Here is an 18,919-nt window from a genome sequence, read left to right on the forward strand (position 1 = left end):
GAACAGAAGTGGCCATGTGGCGTTTGTGATCCGAATTTTCCCTTGGAAGGCCGCAATTTGCGCTGGCGGCTCGGTGCGTATCGCTGAACGGGCCCAAGACAGCCCGACGCTCAGTGCTCACAGGTGGTGCGGGAATGGCCGTAGAAGGAGAGAGGTGAGGGTGGTGGAGGGTTTTCGGTGGTGGTTTGTGTACTGTACTGAATTGGGAGATGCTTAGCAGGCAGACACGAAGCGGAGGAACAGTCGAGCCGGGCTGTGTTGCACGAGTGCGAGCCAGGGCGTACTGTGCCCGCGGCTCCCCTTTATTCCGTACGCGGTACACTCACGAGCCGGCCGACTCCAGCATTACTACGACGCCTCAGACGACGTGCACACCTCATATCCCTCGCCGACCCCCACGGCCACTCCTCCAACCATCACGCCCATCATGCATCATCATCATGCCCCTCCCCGCGGGCATGACTACACCACACTCCTCCCTCCTAAAAGTATGATTATTAAATGATCAGTATTATAAGAAGCATAGACAACACGAAGAACCTCGGTATAATAATCATGCAAATAAAATGAAAACAGCGAAGTATAACAGCACATCACATCATATAATGCGTGGAAGCGAGCTACTGGAGAAGCACAGCAGCACGACTCAGCAAACCCGCCCCCAGGCAGACCTGAAACAGATAAACCTTTCGAGGCCGGACCCCCGCTGTCTGGAACCCGCGGCGCCACCGCCAGACCCAACCGACCTTGAAATTTTTTGAATTTGAAATCATCCACCACAGTCTGAGACATCAATTATTTTCTGAATGAGCTTCACCAATCCGAATATGAATGAGTATGAAGAAACTCAAGAATAAATTTGCAGTTTTGTTTGCTGTGCACGTGAAGATTGTTTAACAGTGAAAAACAAATGGCAACGCTAATTGAATGCTTGGAGTCTGAAGAGCACATCAGGAAGCAGAAATTCTTCACGTGATTAGGTTCAAGGTTGGTGAAAAATCCTCACTCATTTCCTGTGTTGGTGACGTGGAGATGGAAATCACAATGGATGTCCATTACTATGATGGGCGGGGATGGGGCCCATCAATTTTTCCCATTGATGCCATGGTTTTGGATGGTTTATTTTCCTTCTTGTTTTACATTCATCAGGAGATATTCATTTTTGTCTGTTGATTGTCACAGGAAGTTCCATTTTAAGTGTTGTATTGACTTTCTGTCATTCATTCACAACGACATTTTATGAGAAACTGTATCTTGCAACTCACATGAGAAATATTCCACTATTTATGTCGGTGCAAGTTGCATGATATTTTTGAAATTTTGGCATGACATTGCTTTTGATATTTCCAAGATATGCGACAAATAAGAGTCAAAATAGAAGTGTTAATGTTGATACTTATTTGGCATTTTTATGATTTCCCTCTCCAGAGGAGAGCGTGTTACATTTTCTGGTGTTTGTCTGTTTGTTTGTTTGTTTTTCTGTCGATCGAAAGCAGAGATCAATTGGAATGTGAGTACCTTGATAACTTGTGGACCAGAAAACCACATAAAGAAGGCCTGGTGAGGGTCTTCACTCATTGATTGCTCTTTCTCGTTCTTTATGTTTTTGAAATGAAAGAAATATGTATCTAAGATGTTTGAGCAAAAGTTTGTTGGGGTTATTATTTGATAATATTTGCGGTTATACTTTAATTTTCATTTGGGTGTCAATGATTTTCAGGGCATTCGTGGACACCCAGTCGATTCTGCAGTGCGTCACACCATTGCCCCGCTCAGTTTCTTGGCACCCTCGATCCTAAGTGTCCCAATGTCTGGGAGAATACTAGTGGGCCGGATTTTCTTTGTCTCCTTTTCCCTGTGTCACTCATTTGCAATTACCTGACACCACCATCTGGCTTTTGGAGAGCCTGAGTCTATATATGTTGTGGACCTGGCTTCCTGGTGCTCACCTTGGCAACTGTATGCCTTCTGTGGACCCAGTGCCACCGTCCGATTCGGTCCCATTTCGCCTGCACCAGGACCGTGCGGTCATGAATGCCGGGAAGCACTTTGACTCCCTCAAGAGGCCTGGGAGTCAGCCATCCATGGACAAGGACTGACGATAGAACCTTGCTCACCATCGGTGGGTGGGCAGATCGAGAATGCACACTGCCCTTGAGGATGCGACCGTGGGTAAAATCGATCGGTGAGACCACCTCTGCTCAATGCTGAATCCCATCACACAGGTTGAATGAAGTAGAATGATCCCAAGGGAACTCTGTTGATGTGGGTAGTCACACGCAGGATCACCAACAAAGGGGAGTGACACCCCATTGCCATGATCCAACACCAGTAGAATTATTCCCGATTCCCTTTCCACAACCACCAGCCTTGGTCATCATCCTCACCCCAACTTCCAATCTGAAACACAAACACTGGAAAACTTCATTCTCGGCCACGATAGAAAAACTCATGGGAAAGAATTGGCCATTCGGAGAGCATAGTCCTGTGATTGGGGCACGCGTGCTCCATATCCTGCAATGGGTGCATATTCGCCCAGCCAAGAGAATTGTTTCCCAAGGGTCCTGGGAGTTTCGCCGTGGCCTCGCCTCCTGTGCACGCTCCACACCCCCCCCCCTCATGGATCACAAAGTTTTGCAATCACCAGTCCAGATTTCGCAAATCGCCCAAACATCGAAGCTCTACTCAGATACGACGGTCGTATCAACTGACGGTACCTACATCGCTTTCCGCCTTGATGGGGCGTTGTCAGAAGTACCCCTGCCCTTCAAATACAGACCGAATTCATGAGGAGTCAAGACGTTGGCAGTTCCGCTGTGCCTTCCAGTGAGAGGAATCATTTGTGACCAGGCATTAATGACTGGCAACTTTCGATGCTGTTTTAGTGTCGAATCAATGCCACGTGACATTTTCCATCACATGACTCAATATTCTGTTTTTGAAAGATAGTTTCGATTTAATAACAGAATACTTGTGTGGTGTCACAAACAACTTGAGTACTGCAAACATATTATGTTACAAACATTAGATACTGCGGGTCTTCGTCGCCTGCATCTGCGGGCCTTCGTCGCCTGCATCTGCGAGCCTTCGTCACCTGCATCTGTGGGCCTTCGTCGCCTGCATCTGCGGGACTTCCTTGCCTGCATCTGCGAGCCTTCGTCACCTGCATCTGCGGGCCTTCGTCGCCTGCATCTGTGGGCCTTCGTCGCCTGCATCTGCCGGCCTTCCTTGTCTGCATCTGCGAGCCTTTGTCGCCTGCATCTGCGGGTCTTCGTCCCCCGCTTCTGCGGGCCATCCTCGCCCGCATCTGCGGGCTCTTGTGACGCACATCTGCTGGACCTCGTCGCTCACATCTGCTGGCCCTCGTCGCCTGCATCTGCGGGTCTTCGTCGCCGGTATCTGCGGGACTTCATCGCCTGCATTTGCGGGCCTTCATCACCGGGATCTAGTTTGTATCATATGTCGTGTGCGCCCAGTGTCTGCTCCTCCCCACAATCATCTTCTGCCCAACTTCTCCACCTCCACGCCGTTCTTTCCTTCAAGGGTCTTCAATCATTGATTGCTCCTTCTGGATCTGTATGTTTTTGAAATGATGAAAATGTGTTTATCCAACATGATTTTTCAAAATTTGTTGGGGTTATTATTTCAAAACATTTCAGGTTCCACTGTCATGTTCCCTTGGGTGTCAATCAATGCAATGTGCCATTTTCAATTTCTCCTCAATCCTCTTTAATTTTGGAAAACAATATTATTTCTTTATCAAAATCGATTTGTCATTTTAATTTAACATGGACATGCTTATTTCATATTTCGTCTTTTGGTGATTGTATTTGTTTTCGAACTGAGATGGGTGATGTGTTTAACCATGATGCTTGATAAAAATTATGTTGGGTTTATTGTGGGAATCGATTGAAGTTGATTCTTTGATGCTGTTTTGGTGTTGAATCAATGCCACGTGACATTTTCAATCATTAATCAATGTTCTGTTTTTGGAAGATAGTTTCGATGAAAAACATCACACTTGTGTACTGTCACAAATAATGTGGTATGATTATTGTATGACAAATCGTCTTCACGATCATTGTTTTAACAAGTGTGTTGAAATTTTTTGAATTTGAAATCATCCACCACAATCTGAGATATCAATTATTTTCCGAATGAGCTTCACCAATCTGAATATGAATGAGTATGAAGAAGCTCAAGAATAAATTTGCAGTTTTGCTTGTTGTGCACGTGAAGATTGTTTAACATTGAAAAACAAGTGGCAACGCTAACTGATTGCTTGGACTCTGAAGAGCACATCAGGAAGCAGAAATTCTTCACCTTATTAAGTTCAACGTTGGTGAAAAATCCTCACTAATTTCCTGTGTTGGTGAAGTGGAGATGGAAATCACAATGGATGTCCTTCACTTTGACGGGCGGGGATGGGGCCCGTCAATTTTTTCCCATTGATGGCATGGTTTTGGATGGTTTATTTTCCTTCTTGTTTCACATTCAACAGGAGATATTCATTTTTGTCTGTTGATTGTCACAGGAAGTTCCATATTAAGTGTTGTATTGATTTTCTGTCATTCATTCACAACGACATTTTATGAGAAACTGCATCTTGCAACTCACAGGAGAAATATACCAGTACTTATGTCGGTGCAAGTCACATGATATTTTTGAAATGTTGGCTTAACATTGCTTTATGATATTTCCAAGATATGCGACAAATAAGATTCAAAAGAGAAGTGTTTATATGGATACTTATTTTACATTTTTATGATTTCCCACTCCAGAGAAGTGGGTGTTACATTTTCGGCCGTTTGTTTGTTTGTTTGTCTCTCTGTTTTTCTGTCCATCAAAAGCACAGATCAATTGGAATGTGAGTACTTTGATAACTTGTGGACCAGAAAACCACATAAAGAAGTCCTGGTGAGGGTCTTCACTCATTGATTGCTCTTTCTTGTTCTTTATGTTTTTGAAATGAAAGAAATGTGTTTATCCAAGATGTTTGAGCAAAAGTTTGTTGGGGTTATTATTTGATAATATTTGCAGTTATACTATAATTTTCCTTTGGGTGTCAATTAATTTGAGGGCATTCGTGGACACCCATTCGATTCTGCACCATTGCCCCGCCCATTTTCTTGGCACCCTCTATGCTCAGTGTCCCAATGTCTGGGAGAATACTGTTGGGCTGTATGTTCTTTGTCTCCCTTTCCCTGTGTCACTCATTTGCAGTTACCTGATGCCACCATCTGGCTGCCGAGAGCCTGACTCTCTGTATGTTGTGGACCTGGCTTCTTCGTGCTCACCTTGGCAACTGTTTGCCTTCTGTGGACCCAGTGCCACCGTCCGACTCGGTCCCATTTCACCTGAACCATCATCGTGCGGTCATGATTGCCGGGACGCACCTCGACTCCCTCAAGAGGCCTGGGAGTTAGCCATCCCGGGCCCAAGGAATGACCTTAGACGAGTCTCAAAGTATGATGGCTGCTTGAACACCCTGCCAGTCGGCTTGAGTTAAATGCCAGACTCGACGGCGTTGAAGTGGTTCTCTGATAAAAGCCAGAGATATGTCCACTTTGACAAGCACATAGTCAGAAGAACCGATTGGAGTGGAGGAAGAACAGCAGATATTTTCTGGAAAACTTGTCAAAATCAGATCCAGAAGAGATAGAGTACCATTGGTTGAGATCTGTGTCGGGAAATTAACCGATTGAGTCAGTCCCAATGAGTCGCAGAAATCTTTTGCGAAAGTGCCATGACAGGAGTTAGAGGTACCCACACCCATCCCCCTGGCCTGATGACAATTGAAGTCACCACATATGAGGAAGAGAGAGAGAATTTGGTTGAGAGGATAGAATTTAGTCCATGTTTTTGGATAGTGAGGTGAAAATGGAGTCATCACTGTTTGGTGGATGGTACAGTACACATATAAGCATGAGATGGCGTTGTAGGGGAAGCCGTCGCCAGAGGTATTCCTGGGCGTGTGGGGGGAGAGTGGGCAGTGCATGGTGAGTGAGGAATACAGTGTTTGAGGAAGAGAGCAACTCATCCACCAGCGTGGGGCTCAGGTTTGTCATACTGGAGGAGGGAGTAACCAGGGAGAGATACTTGGGAGTCAGATGTCTTGAGGGAGGAAAGTTTCTGTTTGGCAGATTATGTCTGGTTTGTCTGTATGGAAAGATCTGTAAGGAAAGTTCTGCATGGAAAGATCTGTAAGCATCCTGAATGGAAAGATCTGTAAGGTTTGAGCCAAGGCCCCTGAAATTTGAAATCTACACTGTTATTGAAGAGGGAGGGGAGGAGGCTCTGGCTGCTTGGGAGAGGAGTGGGGAGGGGGAGGGGAGGATGGAGGGGGAGGTAAGGAGAGTTGTTGAAAGAGTGTGGGGGTTTCAGAATAGCTCGGGAAGGAGGCTGGATGAGGAGAAAAGGCTCTGTGGTGCTGGGGGAGAGGGGGGGCAAGAGAAGGGGTAGAAGACAGTTGAGTATTTGAAGTGGTGCAGTGATGAGATGGAGGTGAGAGGGCAGCGGAAGGAGTCAGCTTTGTGGATGTGAGGGGTGGGGTAACTTTGAGAAGGGCGTGTGAGGGGGGTGAATGGTGCGAGAAGCATGAGTGGGGAGTTTTTGAGAAAGGTGAGAGGGAGGCTTGGAGGGAGAAGAATGTGATGGTTGCTGTGAGAGGGGTGAGTAGGCACTGAAGTTGGAAAAAAAGAATGGTTGATGGAAAGCGAACATTTCCATTAAACTGGGGTTATTAAAGGTTTTAGGTCAGAGATGCTATTAAAGACGTTTCTTGATGGATGAAATAAAGCTGTCTGTCCGTCCGTCCGGGCGTCAACATTTATAGCTGTGAGTGCGATAACTCATAAACTGTTCGCCATATCGATTTGAAATTTGGGTCACACATGTGCCACCTGAAAAGGAAGAACGCTATTGATTTTGGGCGTGGCCGGATCCAAGATGGCCGACTGGGCGGCCATCTTGAAAAAATGTTTTTTGTAATAAATGGAAAATTGCTTATCTGATTTCAATTATTTTTGGTTACGACGTTCCTCACCCATGGGGAACTTTTTTGAGATGATGACCAAATGGTGTCTTGTTTCCAATTCACCTCCCTCATTATGTGGAATATGTATGACCTTTTTCATTCAATGGCGGGGAATTCCCCATCTCTGATGGTATATTTCTTAATTATTATTGTTATTATTATCACTATTATTATTTTTTGAGAGAGTTTTCATCAGATAAGGTAATGGAAAGGTTGGAGAAAAAATCGTGAGGTGAATGGTGAATTTGAATCGGTAATCGTCGAGGGTGGAAACAGATCACGTGGTTACGGGAGAAGAATGTGGCTCCGCGAGGTGAATCGCAAAAGTGAATTCATTATTTATCTTTTGGTAACTTCGATTTCCCTTCGACACAGACTTGTTTATATTGTTCATGTCGCCCTGCATTCCATTCAGCAACTTTTCTACCCAGTCCACTGTAGCTTAGACGTTCCCAAAGCAGTTTTCTTTCAATCCTCTGATTTTGTTTTGATTCTTGTCCGTGTTCTTTTTCAGGGCAAGAGCTGGACTTTATCACATTTAATCTCGTAATTTAAATCAGAGATTGAAGCTGTCAGATGTTGGTTTTTAAAAATTGGTGCTATCACGTGATCACTGAAGACGTTGATTTGAATTCAGCGTCCAATCAGGAACGCACACCTTGCGTCACAACTTGTCCATCAAATCTAGCGTTACGTGAAAAACGGTTGTGATGTGAACTGATTCTGGTTCAAATCTCACGAGACGAGGGGGCGGGGGAGGGTCAATGAGAGGTTTATGCGATTCTTTCGAACGAAGCAAAACATTCTTTTAACTCGTTCGCTTTGCTTCAATTTGCAGTAGGATTGGCGGTTTATGCTCTTTGTTGCCCCCAAACTTTTCCTTCAGTTTTTTTTTTTGGCCTGAAAAGTGGTGGAACCGATCCCTTCAACCCCCTCCCCGAATCTCTGATGGTTGGTATAATTTTTGTGCTTTGTGACATCATTTGTTGATGCTTGTTTGCTTTGTTGCTAATGGAAACAAACGGCATTGCTCTCTTTTATTGAGAGGGGAGAAAAGAGCATCATTTCTGTTTCGTTTCTCCACGATGGTGTCGTGTTTTCTGCTGCTCTGTGGAAATCATATTTTTTACCCTTTTGAGATGGCAAGACGACATTAATATCGTCGAGCAAACAGCAAGTCCTTAATTTTATTAGTTTGGAGTTATTTCATGAGATTTGTTTCGGTTTGACATGAGTAATATTTCCAAATGTCCATCATTTATCATTTCAATGACAGTAAATACTCGCGTGTAAAATTGTATTAACTAATGCAACGACGTTTATGAAAGGTGAACGAACAGAAGATTTGGGGCACTTGTACTGCCCACCTCAAAATGGTGGTGCAACAACAGGTGGTGGAGGTTCAATTTGTCCAAATGGAGGGCAAAATATCCTGATTGTGAAATGACGATTATTCACGTTTATTTTGATTCATCAACACCTTGGGCACAAACCTCTCTTCCTGCTACCCCTCACTCCCCTCTCTCCCCCTCCCCTCTCCCCTCACCCACCCCTCCTCTCCCCTCCCCTCTCCCCTCTCCCACCCCTCTCTTTATCTCCAGATTACATCCTTTTATGTGAACATTCAAACTCAATGAATTATGTCATCGAGTCACCGATAGTTAAAATTAAGCTTACGAGTACGGGCGGGCCCGAAGGTGTGTGCCAGTATGTGCAGCCCTCTCTCGCCCCCTCTCTCGCCCCTCTCTCTCGACGCCTCTCTCTCTCACCCCCTCTCTCTCCCCCTTCTCTTGCCCCGCCTCTATCCCCCCTAGTCTCGCCCTTCCTCTCTCCCCCTCCTCTCTCGCCCCACTCTCATCCCTCTCTCTCCCGTCCCCCTCTCTCGCAGATATTGGTCGACAGATAAATGGCCCTAACTTGGGAACTGCTCATCCGATTAATATCAAACCTCGGAAAGGCACATCCGCGGGTCCCCAGCAATATTCCTGGCAAGTTTCAATCAGATCGGACCGTCAATCGTGCAAAAAATAAATAAATAAATAAATAAACATTAATTGTGACGTCATTCGTGACGTCATGGCACCGTTTCTTGTCATTGGTCGACTGATAAATAGCCGCAACTTGGGAACCGCTTGTCCGATTGATATCAAACCTTGAGGGCACATTAGTGGGTCCCCCGCAATATTCCCGGCAAGTTTCAATCCGATCGGACCGGTGATCGTCCGGTTATTAATAATTTGGGAAAAAATTGGCATGATAAGGTGAGAAGGTGGAACGACACATTCAGCTGCCATATATACACCTTTTCAACACTGAAAAAGCAGTAAAATGGCCGTAACTTGGGAACCGCTTTTCCGATTGATATCAAACCTCAAAGTCACATCTGCGGGGCCCCAGCAATATTCCTGGCAAGTTTCAAACAGATCGGACCGGCGGTCGTCGAGAAACGGCGGTCGTAGACACACACACACACACACACACACACACACACACACACACACACACACACACACACACACACAGATTGTCTGTTTCATTTGATTTGATTTTCATCACTCCAATTTGATTTCAGACCAGGTAAATCCACCTTGGACCTGCTGCCTTAACTCACCGGACAATGCTGGAATTATAGATCGATTTTGCACCTTTTTGAAATTGATTAGTAAACGTTATGTTTAAGTCGCAATGCTGAAGGTGGATTTTTTTCCTTAATTGATGATGAACACTGCAACCTTTGTTCAAAGACTTCCGGTACAGATACTGTTATTACCAACGCTGACTTGGTTTGTTCATCTTTGTGATAATTTTCATACTGCCACAGTACAGAGCGTCGGTGCCGCCGAAGCAGCTTCCTGACGAAGGGTTGTACTGGGTGCATGCCATTGTCTTCCCAGCAGTAGTTTGGGCTTTGTAATTTGGCCACGGTGGTGCCGAGAACTTACCCACTCCAGGCGTAGGACACCGTGGCCATCTTTAAAGTCCACCAACTGTCATGTCGATAGATCGAACACACAGTTTAACGTCCATCAGAGGGATGGCACACACATTGATTAGTCACCCCACCTGTTAAACACCTGGATGACAGTTTATTGCTGGGCCAAGATTCAAGCCCAGGTAAGACAGGCAAGTGTGCATACCTTGAGCCATCCTTTTAGCTCAGGTCTTATCTTTACGCTCTGTTCATAAACAAATTGCAATTCCATGATGTATTGATATGTTTACCAGTTCGGCATGCTTGCACACTGCAAGCAATTACTTGGGTGAGTCCTAAAGTGCAGACATAATCAATGCAAGCTTTATATATTTGATGATGTGGAATGTGTGAGAAATTTCTATTTAAGAGAAAGAGACAACAATAACATGCATGCAAAAAGACAAACGAAAAATGTTCCATATTCATAATTATCTTGATCAATGAGAAAAAAATCGCAAGTCATGTGACCCAAACTGCAATGTAATTGAACATTCAAGTGGACTATCATTACCAAGATTACTTAATATTTAACAAACTGCTACGACGACTGAATAATTTGTAATACAGTGTTGAAAGCATATCAAATGCTTCAGCACATGATCAATCAGATCGAGACAGAGACATCAAATGGCACCACAGCCGACTCCGCTCATGAGAAGGCCGAATGCTTCAATTCTGTGCTTGCTTCCAAATCTTGTCCCAAACCCCACATTCTCGGAACCCATCCTTCCCCGTCAAAAGCAACTGCTCATGGATGCTGCCTTTTGCACCTGAGAAGGTGGAGAAGGTTCTTTCAACCCCCAACTCTGACTCCGCCACTGCACTGGACGCCGTCAGCTCACATGTCTTAAAAACCTGCTCTGCTGCTCTTGCACATCCTCTCTCTGCCCTTTTCACCCTGAAATTTGCAATGTGTCATCTATGTGCTTGGAAATCTGCAACATTACTGCACTATATCTGGAGGTGCCAAAACTGATCCCTTCAACTTCAAACCTTACTCACTTACAATCATCAGCAAGGTCAATCAATCATTGCAGTTGACATATAATCCTTCCTTTTTTCCAAAAACTTCATCTCAGATCAACAATTTGATTTCAGACCAGGTCACTCCACCTTGGACCTGCTGCCTGAACTCACCGGACAATGGATGGAGGCCCTTAATGTCAGACATGAGATCAGGGCAGTCTCTCTGGATATATCTCGTGCTTTTCACACAGTTTGGCATCGTGCCTTACTATCCAAACTCTGTTTACGCCATCCAAGGTCAACTCCACATATGTCTTCCTCCACTCTCGGAGCCAAAGTGTTGCTCTCAACATAAACCTGCATCTGCGGGCCCACATTTCTCCTCGTTACCTTCACGTGCAGGCCCTTCTTTCACTGCACGTGCATTCTGTCATTGCCTGCATCTGTGGGCCTCCAGTTGCCTGCATCTGCTGGCCTCTCATCGCCTGCATCTGCGGGTGTCTCGTCGCCTGCATCTGCGGGCCTCACGTCGCCTGCATCTGCGGGCCTCTCGTCGCCTGCATCTGCGGGCTTCTCGTCACCTGCATCTGCGGGCCTCTCGTCGCCTGCATCTGTTGGCCTCTCGTCACCTGAATCTGCGGGCCTCTCGTCGCCTGAATCTGCGGGCCTCTCGTCGCTTGAATCTGCGGGCCTCTCGTCGCCTGCATCTGCGGGCCTCTCGTCGCCTGCATCTGCGGGCCTCTCGTCGCCTGCATCTGCGGGCTTCTCGTCACCTGCATCTGCGGGCCTCTCGTCGCCTGCATCTGTTGGCCTCTCGTCACCTGAATCTGCGGGCCTCTCGTCGCCTGAATCTGCGGGCCTCTCGTCACTTGAATCTGCGGGCCTCTCGTCGCCTGCATCTGCGGGCCTCTCGTCGCCTGCATCTGCGGGCTTCTCGTCACCTGCATCTGCGGGCCTCTCGTCGCCTGCATTTGTTGGCCTCTCGTCACCTGAATCTGCGGGCCTCTCGTTGCCTGAATCTGCGGGCCTCTCATCACCTGCATCTGCTGGTCTCTTGTCTCCTGCATCTGCGGGCCTCTCGTCGCCTGCATCTGCGGGCCTCTTATGCTCGTCCACGATAGAAAAACTCATGTGACCGAATCGGCTATTCGGTGAGCACGGCCCTGTGTCTGGAGCGCGTGAGCTCCACAGCTCGCAATGGGTGCGTATTCGCCTGGCCAAGGGAATTGTTTCCCGAGGGTCCGGGGAGTTCCGCCGTGGCCTCGCCTCCCGTGCACTCTCCACCCCCACCCAAATGGATCCCAAAGTTTTACAATCAGAGGTCGAGATTTCGCAAATCACCCAAACGTCACATCTCTACTCGGCTACGACGTTCGTATCCACTGACGGTACCCACGTCGCTTTCCGCCTTGAGGGGGCTTGATCAGAAGTACCCCAGGCCTTCAAATGCAGACCTATTTCATTCGGGGTCAAGACGTTGGCAGTTCCACTGTGCCTTCCAGTGAGAGGAATCATTTGTGACCAGGCATTAATGACTGGCTACTTCCGATCCGTCCTGCAAGATGCACCACACGGTGAAAACTTAGGCTGGGTGGATCACACCCACCTTGCATACCGGATGATGCAAGGCCCTTCCTGTCCCTCTCTCTCTGTCGTTCTGTCGACATCACTGATGCAAACTCACTGGTGAATCAGCATCATTCTACCTCCCAAATTACCTTTCACCAACCTCCCCATTAACCATAGTTTTGCAGAGATCACAGCTCGGGGCTGACCACAACGATTGGTTTGTGTCATATGTGGTGTGCGCCCTGTGTCATCTCCTCCCCATCATCATCTTTGACCCGACTTCTCCACCCCCACCTGTTCTTTCCTGCAAGGATTTTCAATCATCGACTGATCCTTTGAGTTCTGTATTTTTTTAAAATCATGAAAATGTGTTTATCCAACCTACTTTTGCAAAATTTGTTGGGGTTATTATTTGGAAATATTTCAGGTTCCACTGTCATGTTCCTTTGGGTGTCAATCAATGCAACGTGCCATTTTCAATTTCTCCACAATCCACTTAAAATTTGGAAAATAATGTTATTTCTTTTTCAAAATAGATTTGTAATTTTAATTTAAAATGGACATCCTTATTTCATATTTTGTCTTTTGGTGATTGTATTTGTTTTTGAACTTCGATGGGAAACGTGTTTAACCATTATGCTTGAGAAATAGTATGTTGGGGTTATTGTGGGAGTCGATTGAAGTTGATTATTTGATGCTGCTTTGGTGTTGAATCAATGCCACGTAACATTTTCAATCATGACTCAATATTCTGTTTATGGAAGATAGTTTCGATTTAATAACATAATACTTGTGTACGGTTATAAACAATGTGGCACGGAAAGAGTAAAAAACCTCAACATTTACGTGTTCTTCACGATCATTGTTTTGACAAGTGTCTTGATTTGTTTTTGAATTTGAAATCATCCACCACAATCTGAGACATTAATTATTTTCCGAATGAGCTTCACCAATCTGAATATGAATGAGTATGAAGAAGCTCAAGAATCAATTTGCAGTTTTGTTTGCTGTGCATGTGAAGATTGTTTTGCAGTGAAAAACAAGTGTCAACGCCAACTGAATGCTTGGACTCTGAAGAGCACAACAGGAAGCAGAAATTCTTCACCTTATTAGGTTCAAGGTTGGTGAAAAATCCTCGCTCATTTCCTGTGTTGGTGAAGTGGAGATGGAAATCACAATGGATGTCCATCACTTTGACGGGCGGGGATGGGGCCCGTCAATTTTTCCCTTTGATTGCATGGTTTTGGATGGTTTATTTTCCTTCTTGTTTCACATTCATCAGGAGATATTCATTTTTGTCTATTGATTGTCACAGCAACTTCCAGTTTAAGTGTTGTATTGATTTTCTGTCATAAATTCACAACGACATTTAATGAGAAACTGCATCTTGCGACCCACATGAGAAATATTCCAGTACTTATATCGGTGCAAGTCACATGATATTTTGGAAATGTTGTTTACTGATATCTCCAAGATATGTGACAAATAAGAGTCAAATGAGAAGTGTTTATGTTGATACTTATTTTACATTTTTATGATTTTCCTCTCCAGAGAAGTGGTTGTTACATTTTCGGTTGCTTGTCTGTTTGTTTTTCTCTCCATCGAAAGCACAGATCAATTGGAATGTGAGTACTTTGATAACTTGTGGAATAGAAAACCACATAAAGAAGTCCTGTTGAGGGTCTTCACTCATTGATTGCTCTTTCTCGTTCTTTATGTTTTTGAAATGAAAGAAATGTGTTTGTCCAAGATGTTTGAGCAAAAGTTTGTTGGGCTTAGTATTTGATAATATTTGCAGTTACACTGTAATTTTCCTTTGGGTGTCAATGAATTTGAGGGCATTCGTGGACACCCGTTCGAGTCTGCAGTGCGTCCCACCATTGCCCCGCTCAGTTTCTTGGCAACTTCTATCCGAAGTGTCCCAATGCCTCGGAGAATACTGGTCGGCCGGATTTTCTTTGTCTCCCTTTCTCTTTGTCACTCATTTGCAATTACCTGACGCCATCATCTCGCTTTTAGAGAGCCTGACTCTCTGTATGGTGTGGACCTGCCTTCCTGGTGCTCACCTTGGTATCTGTTTGCTTTCTGTGGACCCAGTGCCACCGTCCGACTCGATCCCATTTCACCTGAACCAGGACCATGCGGTCATGATTGCCGGGACGCACCTCGACTCCCTCAAGAGGCCTGGGAGTCAGCCGTCCCAGGCCCAAGGAATGACCTTGGAACCCTGCTCACCATCGGTGGGAGGGCAGATCGAGAACGCATGCTGCCCTTGAGGGTGCAACCACGGGTAAAATCGATCGGTGAGACCGCCTCTGCTCAATCCTGACTCCCATCACACAGGTTGAAAGAAGTAGAATGATCCTGAGGGAACTCTGTGGATGTGGATAGTCACACGCAGGATCTCCAACAAAGCGGTGTGACTCCCCATTGCCATGATCCAACACCATGAGAGTTATTCCCGATTCCCTTTCCACAACCACCAGCCTTGGTCATGTCCTCACCCCAACTTCAAAGGGGAAACAGCAACACTCAAAAACGTCATGCTCGGCCACGATAGAAAAACTCATGGGAAACAATTGGCCATTCGGAGAGCATGGCCCTGTGAACAGGGCACGCGAGTTCCACATCCTACAATGGGTGCATATTCGCCCAGCCAAGGGAATTGTTTCCCCAGGGTCCTGGGAGTTTTGCCGTGGCCTCGCCTCCCCTGCACGCACCACACGCACCCTCATGGATCACAAAGATTTGCAATCACCAGTCGAGATTTCGCAAATTGCCTAAACATTGAATCTCTACTCAGATACGACGTTCGTATCAACTGACGGTACCCATGTCGCTTTCCGCCTTGATGGGGCGTCGTCAGAACTACCCCTGCCCTTCAAATACAGACCAAATTCATCACGACTCAAGACGTTGGCAGTTCTGCTGTGCCTTCCAGTGAGAGGAATCATTTGTGACCAGGCATTAATGACTGGCGACTTCCGATGCTGTTTTGGTGCCGAATCAATGCCAGGTGACTTTTTCAATCATGAATCACGATTCTGTTTTTTGAAGATTGTTTCGATTTAATTACATAATATTTGTGTGCTGTCACAAACAACTTGTGTACTGCAAACATATTATGTTGCAAACATAATACCACTGCGGGCCTTCGTAGCCTGAATCTGCGGGCCCTCGTTGCCTGCATTTGCAGGCCCTCGTCACCTCCATCTGTGAGCCTTCGTCGCCTGCATCTGACTGCTTTCGTCGTCTGCATCTGCGGGCCTTCATCACCGGTATCTGGTTTGTATCATCCTAGTACGGGCCCGTAGGGGCGGGCCCGTATGTGCGTAAACGACGACTGGATTGGGGCATTATTTCAATTAGATCGGACCAACCGTATCATAAATGGCCACAACTTGGGAAACACCTGGCAAACAGACTCAGGTCCCCAGCGTCAATTGTGACGTCATATAAAATGAAGAAGAATTGCCATGCTCCCTCTCTCTCGCTCCCCCCAAGTCTCGCCCCTCCTCTCTCTCCCCCTCCTCTCTCGCCCCCACTCTCACCCCCTTCTCTCGCCCCCTCCTCTCTCTCCTCTCTTGAATTGTGATGCCCCCTCTCTCACCCCTCTCTCCCCCCTCTTCCTCCCCTCTCTCTCCCCCTCTGTCTGCCACCTCTCTCTCCCCTCCTCTCTCACCCCTAGTCTGGCCCCTCCTCTCTACCCCTCCTCTCTCGCCCTTCTCTCTCGCCCCTCTCTCTCGCCCACACTCCCACCCCTCACACCCCCTCTCCCGTCCCCCTCTCTCGCTCTCTCTCATCCCCACTCCCACCCCTCTCTCCCCCTAGTCTCGCCCTTCCTCTCTCCCCCTCCTCTCTCGCCCCCACTCTCATCCCCCCTCTCCCGTCCCCTCCCTCACAGATATTGGTCGACAGATAAATGGCCGTAACTTGGGAACTGCTCCTCCGATTAATATCAAACCTCAAAAAGGCATATCCGCGGGTCCCCAGCAATATTCCTGGCAAGTTTCAATCAGATCGGACCGGCGGTTGTCGAGAAACGGCGGTCGCAGACACACACACACACACACACACACACACACACACACACACACACACACACACACACACACACACACACACACACACACACACACACACACACACACATATTGCTGGAATTATAGATAGATGTGGTGTGTGTCCAGTGTCTGCTCCTCCCCACTATCATCTTCGGCCCTACTTCTCCACCCCACCCCATTCTTTCCTGCAAGGGTCTTCAATCATTGATTGCTCCTTCTGGATCTGTATGTTTTTGAAATGATGAAAATGTGTTTATCCAATATGATTTTTCAAAATTTGTTGGGGTAATTATTTGAAAACATTTCAGGTTCCACTGTCATGTTCCTTTGGGTGTCAATCAATGCAATGTGCCATTTTCAATTTCTCCTCAATCCTCATTAATTTTGGAAAATCAGATAATTTCTCTGTCAAAATAGATTTGTCATTTTAATTTCACAAGGACATCCTTATTTCATATTTCGTCTTTTGCTGATTGTATTTGCTTTTGAACTGAGATGGGAAATGTGTTTAACCTTGATGGTTGATAAAAAGTATTGTTGCGAATTCGTGCGGACGGCCACGTCACTCAAATTGCGTCCGCGTCGCCCACCGGACGGACAATTCGGTCGTGACCCTCTCGGAACAATGCCGGGAGCTAGTCACGGGTGGGGGTTTAACCCCACCACGACCGTTCCAATTGCGCACCTGTGCAGGATAGGGTTGCTCGCCAAATTCGATCTACCTAAGTACCTGCGCGGATGGTCGACAGGGCGATCGTACCACGCCACAGGCCGACTCCGGACATGAACCGCTTAAGCGGTCCGTTCCGTGCTGCAGTGATAACCGAGCGGTGTTATCGTCGGCCTCGACGGTTCCGATTAATTACCGGGCGTATTAAGCCCACTACGAACCCTTTACGTGAAGCAGGATGGAGGGTCAATAAAGAAAAGACGAAGCGAAGCGGGAAAACAGTTCACACAAAGCACATTTATTTCCCGGCACAGGGAAAGCACACATATACAGTCATACAGTCAAAATGCACATATAGCAACCAAAACAAAAGCAACAACGACACAGAGTTGATACCGACTTCACACACACACGGCAACACTGATACAGTTCTCCTTTACGGACGGCGCCAACACACATTTACACAAAAGCAAAGAAAAGAAGCCACCCTCATAGACAAGGGGGCAGACGGGCCTGTAGGCCAATATGTGCGTGTGACCTGGAGGAGCGGCCAGGTCCGCGAGACTGTGGGGGAGGGGGGGTCCTGTCCTACCCGCGTCCTCGTGACGCGTTGGCGGACGAGCCGCAGATGTGGCCGCACGGCTGTGCCCCGACTTCGTGCTCCTTGGCGGGTTTCGTTGGCATGACGTTTGGAGTGGGGTGGGAACGGGGCCCGCTTTTTGCACTATCTCAGCGCGGAGGAAAGGGGGAATTGTTGATGCCCTGGGGGAGGAGAATGGCTGGCTGGCTTTGGTCCAGCGACGAGCGATCCCACACCGTGACCTCGACGTCGACTGCCATCCTTTTCGCCCCGGACCCGAGCTCCTTTGCCTCTTCCCGCAACTCTCTTCAGCCGACTGCAGAACCCAACTCGATGACACTCTCCGATGACTTCGCCACCCGACTCCACTCTCTGCCACCCCGATCACCTCGCCACCCGCCTCGACTCACTGCCACACCGATAACTTTGCCACCCGACTCGACTCCACTGCACACCGATCACTTCACCACCCGAATCGACTCTTCCTCATTCACCTTGTGCTCGCCTTCTTATAGGCCGGCAGGAGCAGCTCATGTGCAAATATTCGGATCAGGTTGACCTCGGGGGTGGAGCCACGCTCGCCCATTGGTCGGAGGAAACGGTGGCGTGAACCTCCCCTGATCCTAGAATTTGCATATATTGTTGCGAATTTGCGCCCGTTGGCGTGCGATCGGCCACGTGACTCGATCGCGGCACATCGCCCACCGGACGGACAATTCTGTCGTGACCCTCTCGGACTAACGCCGGGAGCTCGTCACGGGTGGGCCTTTCGGCCTCACCACGATCATGCCAATCGGCCACCCGCGTGGGATACGGTTGTTCGCCAAACTCGACCGACCTAAGTCCCCACGCGGATGGTAAACCGGGCGATCGCACCTCGCCGCAGGTCGACTCCGGACACGGGCCGCTTAAGCGGTCCGTTCTGTTTTATCGGGATAACCGAGCGGTGTTATCGTCGGCCTCGACGGTTGCGATTACTTATCGGGCATATTAAGCCCACTGCGAACCATTTACGTGAAGCAAGATGGAGATTCAACAAAGCGAAGGACGCAGCGAAACG

At 47.3% G+C, this 18,919-nt stretch overlaps 1 long non-coding RNA gene across 1 annotated transcript; it reads left to right on the top strand.

Moving 5' to 3' along the window:
• The first annotated feature begins 833 nt into the window (after positions 1–833).
• On the top strand, positions 834–1,777 carry LOC147035931 (uncharacterized). Its single transcript, XR_015049903.1, has 2 exons — positions 834–987; positions 1,497–1,777. It is a non-coding gene; the product is annotated as an uncharacterized LOC147035931 (long non-coding RNA).
• The last annotated feature ends 17,142 nt before the right edge of the window (positions 1,778–18,919 follow it).

This window comes from Eptatretus burgeri, chromosome 1, assembly GCF_056783735.1.
Source record: "Eptatretus burgeri isolate ZD-2024b chromosome 1, Ebu_testis_v1, whole genome shotgun sequence".
Lineage (NCBI taxonomy): Eukaryota > Metazoa > Chordata > Myxini > Myxiniformes > Myxinidae > Eptatretus > Eptatretus burgeri.